This window comes from Saccopteryx bilineata, chromosome 1, assembly GCF_036850765.1.
Source record: "Saccopteryx bilineata isolate mSacBil1 chromosome 1, mSacBil1_pri_phased_curated, whole genome shotgun sequence".
Taxonomy (NCBI): Eukaryota; Metazoa; Chordata; class Mammalia; order Chiroptera; family Emballonuridae; genus Saccopteryx; species Saccopteryx bilineata.
This window is the reverse complement of record NC_089490.1, coordinates 210,101,929-210,116,272: the sequence shown is the minus strand read 5'-3', so window position 1 is coordinate 210,116,272 and position 14,344 is coordinate 210,101,929.

The following is a 14,344-nucleotide window of genomic DNA, read 5'->3' as shown; positions in this document are numbered from 1 at the left end:
ACACAGTTCAATAGACGATTTTGTTTTTTAAGCTTTTCGAGATGGCAGGGAGTTGCCAGCATGGAAGGGAGGAAGAGAGAAAGCAGACATCTGGACAGTGTGAGTAGCTGGATGGAAAAGAAGAAGGGTCAGAATCTGCAGGAGAAGGAGGAGGGTAAAGTACTGGTGTGGCGGCACATGGTCAGAGGAGTCAAAAAAGATTTAGAGCTCTGAGAAGAGGGGAGAGGGCGAGGAGGAAAGAGGCACAGTCACAGTTTGTAAGGAGGGAGGAGGGGTCGGAGAAGAGACAGATACCACAGCCAGAGCCACAGCTCCTAAGGAGTGGGAAGGGGACGAAGAACATAGTGGAGAAGGGAGGGGATTCTCGGAAGGAAGAGACTTGAGTGGAAAAGATTTGCAGAGGGACCAGAGAGACGTCCCGAGAGAGGGCTGTCCAGGGGGTCAGGCAGGAGGGAGAGAGTTGGAATCCATGGAGAAGGAAAGATTAGGAGCGGAGGTTTTAGGTGAGGTTTCTTTGGCCAAAAACAGCCTGCATGTAGAACAAGTGGCACAGAAATTAAAGACAGGAGAGAAGGGAGAAGAAAAGCTCACACGTACGGAATCTTCCCATCCAGTGGCAGAAATTATCAAGAGCTCTTAGGATATTGTAATCGAATGTCTTGTTTTCAGGCCAATGGGAGTCATTGTCTAGTCTGTACTGAGGCCGTGCCATGTTACAGAAGAAGATTAATTTCTTCGGTTTGAGGTCTGAGAGACAGAGTTTGGTGAGGTTTTTTGTTTGTTTGTTTGTTTGTTTGTTTGTGGGGTTTTTTTGTATTTTTCTGAAGCTGGAAACGGGGAGAGACAGTCAGACAGACTCCCGCATGCGCCCAACCGGGATCCACCTGGCACGCCCACCGGGGTGTCGCTCTGCCGTGACCAGAGCCACTCTAGCGCCTGGGGCAGAGGCCAAGGAGCCATCCCCAGCGCCCGGGCCATCTTTGCTCCAATGGAGCCTTGGCTGCGGGAGGGGAAGAGAGAGACAGAGAGGAAGGAGGGGAGGGGGTGGAGAAGCAAATGGGTGCTTCTCCTATGTGCCTTGGCCGGGAATCGAACCCGGGTCCCCTGCACGCCAGGCCGATGCTCTACGGCTGAGCCAACCAGCCAGGGCTGGTGAGGTTTTTTATGAGACATCCTAGAGGGGTCTGATCAGAAGGCTTAGACTCTGAAGAGCCTTGGAGACAGGTGAGCAAGAGGGGGCATCCCCGCCTTTTGTCACTGTCCCAAGAGGAGAACATCTCCGTGTGGGGGAGTAGTCCCTGATAGAGGTTGTTACCACCTGTCAGGGAGCTTCGAGGACAAGAAATCAGAGAGAGTGGAGAGGTTTCACTAGGTACCTAGTCTTCCATGCAGTCCACTGAGACTGAAAGTCAAACCCCTCAAAACGTGAGGAGTGTCAGAAAAAAACGTTCGATGAGGAAAGGGTGTTTTTAGAGAGAAATTTAGAGGCCAACTGGGGAAGGGGAAGGGAGAAACTCCTTACCTTCTGGTCCAGCAGGGGTTCAGGACAGGATTAAACTGCTGGCCAATCGACCTACAATTACACGTCCAAAAAGAATCAGGGAGTAAGCCCAGGAGGAGCTGCCGCTGCCCATTGCTTCCCTGGTTGTAAGTTTGGACAACAAAGAGGGATTGTCCAGGCAGTTAGTACCCTGTCCCGGGTTTCGGCACCAAATGTTGGAATCCATGGGAGTCCGAAAAGACCAGAGTAACAGGTTTTATTGAAGGAAGAAAGGAACCCTGCCGGGCACTTCTCCAGGGGGAGAAGAGCACCAGTGCAAGATAGGGGGACAAATTAAATGTGGTCAAGAAAAATTTCGAGCATGTGGGTGTTGAATCAAAAGTCCTGGTATGTCCGGGGCCCCTCCTTGGGGCGGCTTGTCAGTTTCTTGGAATTCATCTGTCTCAGGGGCAATAGTCCAGCAAGGGTGAGGTCTGACAGATAAGTGGAACATCAAGAGGGCAATTTGGAATTCACATATCTATCAATTTTAAGGGTCAGAAATGTTACTACTACCCTTGCAGATTTTTAAAGTTTTGATTGATTCATATTTCTTCATTTTCTCCTGTCAGCTTGGGTATTTTATGCTTTTCTGGAAAATGAATTGATCCAATCATTTCTGCTTTCCATTGCTCAGGTTTCTCTAAATTCTCTTGCCCACAGATGCACACACACACATACACATATATGGCATATATTTTATACACTTTTTCTAGTGTTTGGAATTTCAATGTGGAAAGGTAACTTAATTAACCTAGTTTGCTATTTGATAAAATACCCCCTATACTTGTTCTTATTGTTTCTTCAATATCACCATTCTCCATCTTTGTCTCTGATATAATAGAAATCTTAAGATCAATCCTAAGCATTGCCTATTTCCTGAAGGCCTTTTTGATTTCTCTGGTAGCTGTATGTTCCCGTGATCGTCGTCATCATTATTATCATCATCATCATCATCATCTCATTTGCACTGTAGTGCAATAACACTTTCCCTCACATTAGGCTTTGAACCCCTTGATACTATGGATTAAGGAAGTTCTAGTTTATGGTTACTGAGAATAGCTATTTCAAGGCACCAACGAAACAGACAATGTATTTATCTTGCTATGCATAAATGATACACTTCTCCAGTAACCTTTCTCTTTATATAAATATAGATGCACTTAACCTTGTTTCATAGATTTTAAACTTAGCTAATTTATTACATTCTATTTTTTCTTCACTTATGCAGAATAACTTGAATCAGGAAAACAGCTTCTATTAAAATGACTCTCTTGGTTCCTGTTCTACTCAAAGTCTTCCAAAAAATTGAAGAAGAAGCAATATTTTCAAACACATTTTATGAGGCCAACATAACCCTCATACCGAAACTGGGCAAGGACAGCACAAAAAAAGAAAACTACAGACCAATATCTCTAATGAATACAGATGCTAAAATACTAAACAAAATACTAGCAAATCGAATACAACAACATATTAAAAAATAATACATTATGACTAAGTAGGAATCATCCCAGAATCTTAAGGATGGTTCAACATATGTAAAATGGTTAACGTAACACACCATATCAACAAAACAAAGAACAAAAACCACATGATCTTATCAATAGATGCAGACAAGGCATTCGATAAAATACAACACAATTTTATGTTTAAGACTCTCAACAAAATGGGTATAGAAGGAAAATATGATAAAGGCCATATATGCTAAACCATCAGCTAACATCATATTAAATGGCACTAAACTGAAGGCTTTCCCCCTTAAATCAGGAACAAGACAGGGTTGCCCACTCTCTCCACTCTTATTTAATGTGGTACTAGAGGTTCTAGCCAGAGCAATCAGACAAGACAAAGAAATAAAAGGCATCCATATCGGAAAAGAAGAAGTAAAGGTATCACTTTTTGTAGATGACATGATCCTGTACATCGAAAACCCCAAAGAATCCACAAAAAGACTACTAGAAACAATAAGCCAATACAATAAGGCCGCAGGATACAAAATTAACATACAAAAGTCCATAGCCTTTCTATATGCCAACAATGAAACATTTGAGAACAAACTCAAAAAAATAATCCCCTTCACGATTGCAACAACAACAACAAAAATACCTAGGAATAAACATAACAAAGAATGTAAAGGACTTATATAATGAAAACTACAAACCATTGTTAACGGAAATCGAAAAAGATACAATGAGATGGAAGAATATTCCTTGCTCTTGGTTAGGAAGAATAAATATAATCAAGATGGCCATATTACCCAAAGCAATATACAAATTTAATGCAATTCCCATCAAAATTCCAAAGACATTTTTTAAAGAAATGGAAAAAAATCATCAGATTTATATGGAACTATTAAAAACCCCGAATAGCCAAAGCAATCCTAAAGAAAAAGAACGAAGCTGGGAGCATTACAATACCTGACTTCAAACTATAATATAGAGCCAAGACAATCAAAACAGCATGGTATTGGCAGAAAAATAGACATTCAGACCAATGGAACAGAATAGAAAATCCAGAAATAAAACCACATATATATGGTCAAATAATTTTTGATAAAGGGGCCAACAACACACAATGGAGAAAAGAAAGCCTCTGCAACAAATGGTGCTGGGAAAACTGGAAAGACACGTGCAAAAGAATGAAACTCGACTACAGTTTGTCCCCTTGTACTAAAATTAATTCAAAATGGATTAAAGACCTAAATATAAGACCTGAAACAATAAAGTACATAGAAGAAGACATAGGTTCTAAACTCATGGACCATGGTTTTAAAGAGCATTTTATAAATTTGACTCCAAAGGCAAGGGAAGTGAAGGCAAAAATAAATGAATGGGACTACATCAGACTAAGAAGTTTTTGCTCAGCAAGAGAAACTGACAACAAAACAAACAGACAGCCAACAAAGTGGGAAATGATATTTTCAAACAATAGCTCAGATAAGGGCCTAATATCCAAAATATACAAAGAACTCATAAAACTCAAAAACAAACAAACAAGCAATCCAATAAAAAAATGGGAAGAGGACATGAACAGACACTTCTCCCAGGAAGAAATACAAATGGCCAACAGATATATGAAAAGATGCTCATCTTCATTAGTTATTAGAAAAATGCAAATCAAGACTGCAATGAGATACCACCTCACACCTGTTAGATTAGCTATTATTAATAAGACAGGTAATAGCAAATGTTGGAGAGGCTGTGGAACCTCATTCACTGTTGGTAGGAATGTAAAGTAGTACAACCATTATGGAAGAAAGTATGGTGGTTCCTCAAAAAACTGCAAATAGAACTACCTTATGACCCAGCAATCCCTCTACTGGGTATATATCCCCAAAACTCAGAAACATTGATACGTAAAGACACATGCAGCCCCATGTTCATTGCAGCATTGTTCACAGTGGCCAAGACATGGAAACAACCAAAAAGCCCTTCAATAGAAGACTGGATAAAGAAGATGTGGCACATATATACTATGGAATACTACTCAGCCATAAGAAATGATGACATCAGAACATTTACAACAAAATGGTGGGATCTTGATAATATTATACAAGTGAAATAAGTAAATCAGAAAAAAACAAGAACTGCATTATTCCATACGTAAAGAGACATTGATAAGAGTGTGGTGGTTACGGGGTGGGTGGGGGGGGGGAGGAAAAGGGGGACGGGGAGGGGCACAAAGAAAACTAGATAGAAGGTTACGGAGGACAGTCTGACTTTGGGTGATGGGTATGCAACATAATTGATTGACAAGATAACCTGGACATGTTTTCTTTGAACATATGTACCCTGATTTATTGATGTCACCCTAGTAAAATTAATAAAAAATAAATAAATTAAAAATAAAATAAAATGACTGTCTCTCTGAAATGTAGTACAAGTGTTTCATAACCAGTATAAAGACCTTAATAAACTACTAAGGACATGTAAGCTGATTTCATGTCTGCGCCGGCCATTGAGTAATGTTGTGTTGTATGTTCTTCTACATGTGTTTTGGTGTACTTGGGGAGGGGAAGGGAGGGGAGGGGAAGGGTGTGGAGGGGTGGGGAGGGGAGGAGTAATTCTTCTGTCTTGATACATCAGTGTTCCTTTTTAAATTAGGGTTTCCTCAACAAAAGCGTGCTTTTCGAGGCCTCATCAAATTTGTGCTGGATCAGGGGATGAGTCACTTGGGGGTACAGCCTTCTTTCCTATTAGTCTCTGAAATTCCTGGTGTCCTTTAAACTTTGGAAATCTTGCATTTTGCAGGCCCCTCGTAAAGTACAGGGCTATAAAGGGTGGTCCCCGGGAGACAGCCCAACCTGGAGGGAGGGGACTTGTGGGGCAAGCACTCAGAACACACAGCTGTCTGTTCTCTGCTGAATTGGGATTATGTGTGCCTGGGGCCACTGGGGTGAGAGGGTCAAATGTGACACCTTCTTGTCTCCCCAGAGTGACCTGTACACTTATCACCATTAAGCAGCCACTCCCCTTAGGATGGGTTGCTGGGCCTGCTCAGGAAAGGGAGGGACCAAGGAGCTGCAAACTTGGGCTAACATGTCCCTGCAGGAGCTGGAGAGTGTGTATAGAAGGGAAGTGTGAAGGTGCGAAATCAAGGAGAGACAGTGATAAGGTTGGGTGAGGAATTGTTTATCAGTATGGGGAAACTGTGCTAATGTGCTATGAGGCTTTGAAAGGCTTGGGGAAAATGAGGGCTCACATTAAGGAAAATAGAAATGTACTAACTTCCATGGCAGGTGGTAGAGGAAGGCATTGAAAGGCTCAGAGACATGCACCTTCTGGAGTGGACAAGCTATGTAAGGCCGAGAATCCCACCAGTCTACTGCCCCATGAGAGGACCCAGAAGATATTTGCTAACCAAAGCCATGAGGAGTGCACTGGGGAGGGCCCAGGCACTGTTGAGAAGCTCAGTGAGGCTGTCTGTGAGCCAGGGTTGATGGCAGCAAAAACAACAACAGGGCCCTGAAATAACAGAGGCCAGAGGAGGATAACTAACCATCAGAAGCTAGCCAGGCACAGGATCACAGTGATCACAATGGAGCACATCACTGCCAGTGTGCCCAGTCCTCAGCTCTGCCTGCTGTCACCCAGGCCCTGAGACTGCATGCCAGCTGGTGTCCACCTGCTGAGGGAAGCTGGTCTGCAGCGCAATACAGAGATGGTGAATGAAACACAGTGTTACTAGAGGTGAAATAAACAGACACCCATAGGGGTGTTGCTTACCTTATGAAATCAGAAGAAATAAAAAATGGATGAACAGAAGGCAAGACAGTTGTCCCAATAAAAAGTCAAAATCCCCAGTTTTTGGACCTGAGCCAGTTCTCAGACCTGGAACCCAGTCACTGAGTGAGAAGCAAGTCCTTATGAGGTGGGGCCCTTACCAATGCAGCAAGTGTATTGAGTTCCTCAATGTGTCAGTCAGTGTTCTGAAGGGAAACAGAGAATATAATAAAATAAATATAATATAATAATATAACAGAATATATAATAAAATAAATATAATAATATATGAAGAGGGAAAGAGAGAAAGAGAGAGATTTTAAGGAATTTACTTACGCAATTGTGGTAGCCAGGAAGTCTGAAATCCATCGGGCATGCCGGCAGCCTAAAAATTCAGAAAAGAGTTGATGTTTCAGCCTTGATAATTATTTTTTCTTCAAGAAACCTCAGTCTTTAAGGTTAAGACTTTATTTAGTTGATTGGACGAGGCCCACCCACATTATGGAGGGCAATCTGCTTTACTTAAAGTCTACTGATTTAAATGTTAGTCATATCTAAAAACTACCTTCATAGTAACATCTAAACTGGTGTTTGACTCAACATCTGTGAACCATGGTCTAGCCAAGGTGACACAAAATTAACCATCATACCAGCCTTTCCTATAATAGGATGTACTGCCATTAATTCAAGTAACTGCATTAAGGAAAAAGGGAATTCTCACCCCTTTGGAGGATGTTGGGCACAGGGTATGATTGACACTTATATTTGGGGATTTGGCTTACCATACTAGGGAGTCCTATACTCTGGTTTCTCTTCAGATTGCATAAATCTTTCGCCTTTTACTAGAGGGTCCATTAAGAAGTCATTTTCTTGGTTCCTAAATGAATAATTGGACTGGACATGCTTGGTAGGTGGAAGAATCCTCAGCTTGGCTCTTTGACCTGTAGAGTAAAAGGTATTAATGTAAGAAAAGTGAAGCCCACAACACTCCCTCTCCCCATGCCAAGATGATAAGTAAAAAACAATGCCATGTTCCATGGAGAATGTCAGAGATTAGTGCTAACTTCACAAACATAATAAATGGAGTGATAGGTCTGGCCTCTGCAAAAAATCAGTGGATAATTACCATGGATGACCACAAACCTAACCAAATGGCAGCCCCGAGAGCAACTGTTGTGTTCAATGTGGTATCTTTGCTAGACTAATCTCCAGTGTGTGGTATGTGGCCATTGTCCTACTGTGTGAGTTCTCATCCAACCCTATTAGGGAAAGTTTCAGAAACAGTTCATATTTACATGGGACAGACAATAGTATACATTTATCATCTTGCCTCAGGATTTACTTACCTGCCTTCTGTCAGAATACAGTCCAAAGACCTGTGGGAGGTCTGTACATTCCACAAAATATAACATTATTCCACTACAGCAGTGGTTGCCAAAGTGTGTGCCTGGGTGCACTGGTGTACCCTAGAAGATTTCTAGGTGTACCCTATGATATTCCAGAGAAATATGTGCCTGTGGGGACCAAAACACCAATAGGGTTTTTGGAGTTTAGATTTTTGGGGGACAGAGGTGTCAGGAATTGGCTGTAAGCTGACAGTCTACTCAACCCCCCACCTCCCTTGCCTGATTAGGTTGCAAAAGGCTGTTAAACTGTGGTGCTGGATTGTTTACACTACCCCCCATGTTCTCCGGAAAGACTAGAGGCAAGTTTCTTCTATCCTTTGTTTGGTGTAAAGTTAAGATGGTATGTATGGTGGGGGTTTTCTGCACTCAACACAAGAGTAAAAAGAGAGAAATTCTTCAATGTATTGACAAGGTAATGAGAGTTTGCCTTTCAAATATATGCCCAAACATTGAAGAAATCACTAGGATACATCAGGCTCATGTTTTTCATAAACACAAGAATGAAAAAACTTAACACATTTGCACCAGGACCTGCTGAATTTACTAAATCCTACTAAGAATGTATCTATATGTATATAAAAAGATACCTTTTTTGTCGTTTTTTTAACCCCTCTATTTTACAAATTCTAAAAGCATAACTTAAAAAATGTAACATAAAAATGTTTTTAATGTCAGAATAAATTTAATTTTGTCGTATTTATTTCATTTAATTACCATAAAAGCATGCTTGAACTTTATTTTTTTCTAATATTTGACTTCATTATTATAAAATATTTCTCAGAAATTTGTATAAAGTGCACCTACAATTATTTGTAGGATTTTAAATGCACCCCGACTTCAAAAAGTTTGAGAACCACTGCACTATAGTATATCAATGGCATAATGTTAATTAAAGCAGATGAGCAAAGATTAGCAGTAGATGGCTTGGTGCAATGCCTGGTAAGATCTCTTGGGATTCTAGAGGCCACATATTCCACACTTAGGAAGATTTCACCCTGACCCATCTACTGGGTGATATGGAGGCTACAAGATCTGAGTGGGGCCCAACACGGAAAAGGGCCCTGCAGCAGATTCGAGTGGCAATGCCTGTGACTCCGAAGGCCTAGACACTGAAGTTATCTGTGGTGGGAATGATACTTCATGGAGTTTATGGTAGCCATAATAGGAGAACTGCAAAGCAGACCGCCAAAATCCCAGGGCCAGGCCATGCCACCTGCAGCAGAGAATGCTACTCCACTTGATGAAACAGTTTAAGCAACAGTTTGTGGGTCTTGGTAAATAGAACATCTGACCATGGACATCAGGTGACCACATTGTCAGAACTGCCCGTCCCAAACTGGATTCTGTAGACTCACCAGTCATAGGTCAGATGGGCAATCGATCAATCAATCAATTAATCATAGAAAATCAAGCCCACACTGGAAAGAGTCCTGCTTCTGGTCCTCAGGCTGTTTGGCCTTGGACAGGTCTCTCAGCTTTTCAATGCCCCAGTTTCTTTGCCTGTAATACTGCTTCCCATGAGTCAGGCACAGTGCCTGGATTGATTCACTGTGCACGAGCATGCAATGAGTATGTGACAAGGATTCTTGGGTTGTCAGAACATCTGTATGTTGTCTGAGGTCACATGTAAATAGGTAGGAAGGCTGGGGTGAGGTCATGATGGTCAGCCCCTAAGGCCACACCTGGATCTAGTGTCCACAATCTCTAAAGTCCTGCACGTTCTCTCTCTCAGCTGTCACCTGCCATGCCCTGAGCTGGCTGTGCTCCCAGCCTCTTGCCTGAGAACCTTTTGGACTCCTGGCACTCTGACTGAGCATCAGCATTATGACACTGTGGGCATCTTTGTGTCTGGGCTCCCTCCCAGGGGACATAAAGCACAGCAGAGGTGATATTTAAAAAGGGGGTTGCTGCTTGCCCATTACATTGAGAATAGTGTTGTTTCAGGGATGGATATAATAGCCATGTTGTAATGCATGTCAGGAAATGTTTAAAAACACATGTAATAAAAATGGTTATAAGGTGCTACCTGCTTGAAAAAATAATAAATAAAATAAAATGGCTTTTGGTGTTCCTACAAAGAACAGAACTACAGAGCGAGCATACAGAATCATATTGGCTCCTTGCACTGGAAGGAGCCAATGACTTTATTAAGTCATTAAAAATTTCTCTTGGCTCCATGGTTGCAATCACATAGGTTGAGTCTTCTGCTCAGGGATGAAGCTGGGCTCCCCTGGGTGGGTGGGAGGGTGTCTGGGCTGGACCCAGCCACTCCGCAGAGTAGCCAAATGGCTTGCAGCTTCCTCACTCTAAGCCTGGCAGACCCACCAGGGGCCGGGAGGCCTATTTTTAGAAGACAGCAACCTTATGAGTCTGTGAAAGGACGTTTTTCTTTTGAAAATACTCTTTAGTCAGTGTCTCAATGTTCCACTTTCCCAGGAATGAAGAGCTGCTGCCTTACAGAGGAGCTATAAATAGCGCTAGGTGGTGTGAATAAATAATGGGGCAGGATGAAGGAGAGGGGCCAGGTGTGCGGGAAGGCTGCCACGGAACAGCAGCGGCAGCAGTGTGGGAGGGAGGAGAGGGCCCAGGCCAGCTCTGGAGCCGGAGCTACAGAGATGCTCCCTAGAGAACTTCCAAAGCCAGCCCAGGACTCTGGCACTTCATCAGCCTCCCTGCCCGGCTGAGCAGTACCCAACACGGAAGGGAGTGGCATTGGAGCTCCATCGACCTGGACATGGAGCCATGCCCGGAGCAGCTGCCCTCGCTGCTGCTGGAAGCTCTGACCTGAGCAGGGTGTGTGCTTGTGGTCTTGCATGATGCCTGTGTATTTGAAGGATGAATTACCTCTCACAGACTTTACGGAATGGCTTTGATGGGAAAAGACCTTCAACTACGTTACGGGTGGATGAGAGGGCATTGGCTGGTGAGGGGCAGCAGCTCCAGCTCAGAGGAGTTCAGTGGTGGCTCCAGCTCCAGAATAGGGAGCAGCTTGAACCCTGGCCAGCTCCAGCAGCTGAGGAAGCACTGGTGAAGACTCCAGTGGTACTTGGTGGTCAAGGCTATGGGTGTCTGGAGTCCTCACAGGTGAAGGGTGCTGAGGTTCTCCCGCTCACCTTTTTCTCTGCAACACGCAGCCACAGGCAAGGGTATCCTTTTTGGTGCTGGAGTCTGGGAAATGAGCATGAGCAGAGGGGCCACTGAGTCAAAGTCTAGGGCGTGGAACTGTGCAAACAGGCAGTGATGTCAGGGTCTGTATTCCAAACACTTTTGAGTGTGAATTTTCTTTTCTACTCTATCACCCTGAAGAGTATGAGTTTTAGAAATGTTAGTAAAGGAAGCCCTGGCTGGTTGGCTCAGTGGTAGAGCATCAGCCTGGCGTGCAGGAGTCCTGGGTTCGATTCCCGGCCAGGGCACACAGGAGAAGCTCCCATCTGCTTCTCCACCCCTCCCCCTCTCCTTCCTCTCTGTCTCTCTCTTCCCCTCCCACAGCCGATGCTCCATTGGAGCAAGGTTTGCCCGGGTGCTGAGGATGGCTCTATGGCCTCTGCCTCAGGCACTAGAATGGCTCTGGTTGCAACAGAGCAACGCCCCAGATGGGCAGAGCATCGCCCCCTGGTGGGCATGCCAGGTGGATCCCGGTCAGGCGCATGCAGGAGTCTGTCTGACTGCCTCCTTGTTTCCAACTTCAGAAAAATATTATACAAAAAAAAAGAAAAAAAAAAGAAATGCTAGTAAAGGAAATTATTTACTTCACAGTTTACCGCTATCCATAATCAGAGTGCCTTGGATGAAACTTTAATCCCATTGCACGATATATGCTATTGATAAATATATTTTTGTGAGGGGTGAACAAAGTTTCTAAAACAAAATACTGAGATAAGTAGGTCATCATAAGTACTAAGATTCATTTCTTGAAGCCCTCTGTAACTGTTGCTTTTCTGAAATCTGCTGATGACACCCAGAAAGAGTAAAGAGCTGGTGAAAATTACTTTCTATTCTGTTTAAAATACATTTTGTTTATTCAAATATAATTTAAAACATTCACAAGAAAAACAGTTGGTTTCTTTGCTTAGTTGCCTTTAAGAACTTGCGATTGAAGCAGTTTGGCAAAACACTGAGGCCCATAACTTAATAAAGAAATATTTCCCAGTGCTAAAATAGGCATTATTTGGTGCTGGTGAGAAGGAGATTGGAGGGTATGCTGGGAGAGGAAGTGAGACAGTGAGTATCCTAGTTTCCCGGTGTGTATGAAGTGGAGGATAAAATAGCTTGCACATGCCATCTGTGTGCTGTGCACACCAAAGTCTGGAATAGGCCCTGGGAAGAACCCACTGATTTCCATATGCATCATGGCAAAACCAGCCTAGGTTCAAGGTGACTTCAAGGTTAGAAGATAAAATATCTAACTGTCTTGAGTAAACAAAATAATATAATACACACAAATATAACAGGATTCCATAGAGGGCTCCTACTGTACCTAATATTCTCCGGCTTGTTTATTCATTGAAAAATACATGAGACATTGATGGTTGCTAGACTGGGTGGGAGAGTAGGGGGATGGGTGAGAAAGCTGAAAGGATTAAGGTGTACAAATTGCCAGTTACAAAATAGTTATGGGAATGCAAAGTACAGCATTGGGAATATAGTCAATAGTACTGTAACTACTATGTACAGCAGGGGTCCCCAAACTACGGCCAGCGGGCCACATGCGGCCCCCTGAGGCCATTTATCCAGCCCTTGAAGCACTTCTGGAAGGGGCATCTCTTTCATTGGTGGTCAGTGAGAGGAGCATAGTTCCCATTGAAATACTGGTCAGGAGTGACGTCACGGAAATGGCGCCGTGAGCAGCGCGTCTGACAGATCTCCCCAAAATCACAACAAATTTATCAACTAGAAACAGAAAAATTTATCCTCGGAGCATTCTGGAGTTCCACACAAACTGAAAGTGAAAGGACTGTTATCACTTGAATCTGAGAAACGAGGGTGTAGAGGAAGCTACCGCAGGGACGTTCATTCAAGCCGCGGAGAAAGTGCGCCTGTGGTGAGTCGGCCCACACCCGGGAGCAACGAGCAGCTGCCCTTGCGCGCCCGGTCCGGTTGCAGAGCGAGTACCACCCACACTCGGGAGCCGCGGAGAAAGTGTGCCTGCAGTGAGTCGGCCCTCACTCGGGAGCGGTGAGCAGCCGCCGTTGCGCGCCGGTCCGGTTGCAGAGCAAGTACCGCCCACACTCGGGAGCCGCGGAGAAAGTGCGCCTGCGGTGAGTCGGCCCACACTGGGGAGCCGCAGAGGGAGTGCGCCTGTGGTGAGTCGGCCCACACTCGGGAGCGGCGAGCAGCCGCCAGCGCGCGCCCAGTCCGGTTGCAGAGCGAGCACGGCTAACGTTCCCAGCGGCCCGCCCACTGCGAGTGAGAGTCCCCAGCCACCGGTGCCCGGAGCACCCCATTCGCATGCGTGCCCTGGGCATTTCACGCGCCCAGAGCGCCCTACTGGCCCGCACACCCAGGGTGCCCCAATATCCTGCGCCCGGTGCGCCCCAGCCGCCAGCAGCGGGGCTAGCGGGAGAGGCGCCAGGGCGGTCTTCCCTACTTGGGAGATTCTCTCCGTGGGCGGGGCACCTCACCCAGCCATTCAAGCTAACAATCAAGCATTGGGGGAGGGGCGCTCAGGCAGCCTGAAGTACCTTCGGGAGCACAGCTGCGGACCCAATCACTGAAATTAGCTTAACCCATGAAATCTGCGCACCCACGGGTTCTAATTGATAAGATCTCTCTCAGTTCAGCGATCCAAGACAAGAGGCGTGATATTTTTTAGTGCCTCTTGCTAAAGGGGCGGGGGCAACTTCTGATTGATAGAGCCTCCATATTCAGGGATAAACACTAACAAGAGGGACTTGACAGATAAAAAGATCTATACTACACTAGTCGCAAGCAGAGACTAGTGCCTCTTCTTCCCAGCCAAAACAAGCTACAAAGTGTGGAAAGCCTGGGTTGAGTGGTCCAACTGAATGCTAGGCGCTAAACAGTCACCTTGACAACAAGTGACTCCCACCCCTGCCTGATTACACTGGAGGCTCTGACTGCCAGAGCCTTTCCCAAAGCCTTGCGCTGAGTGGGGATAGAGTGGGGATTTCCCAGCTCTTTGAGCCTCTTACTCCCCAGGCAGAAGCAGTTGC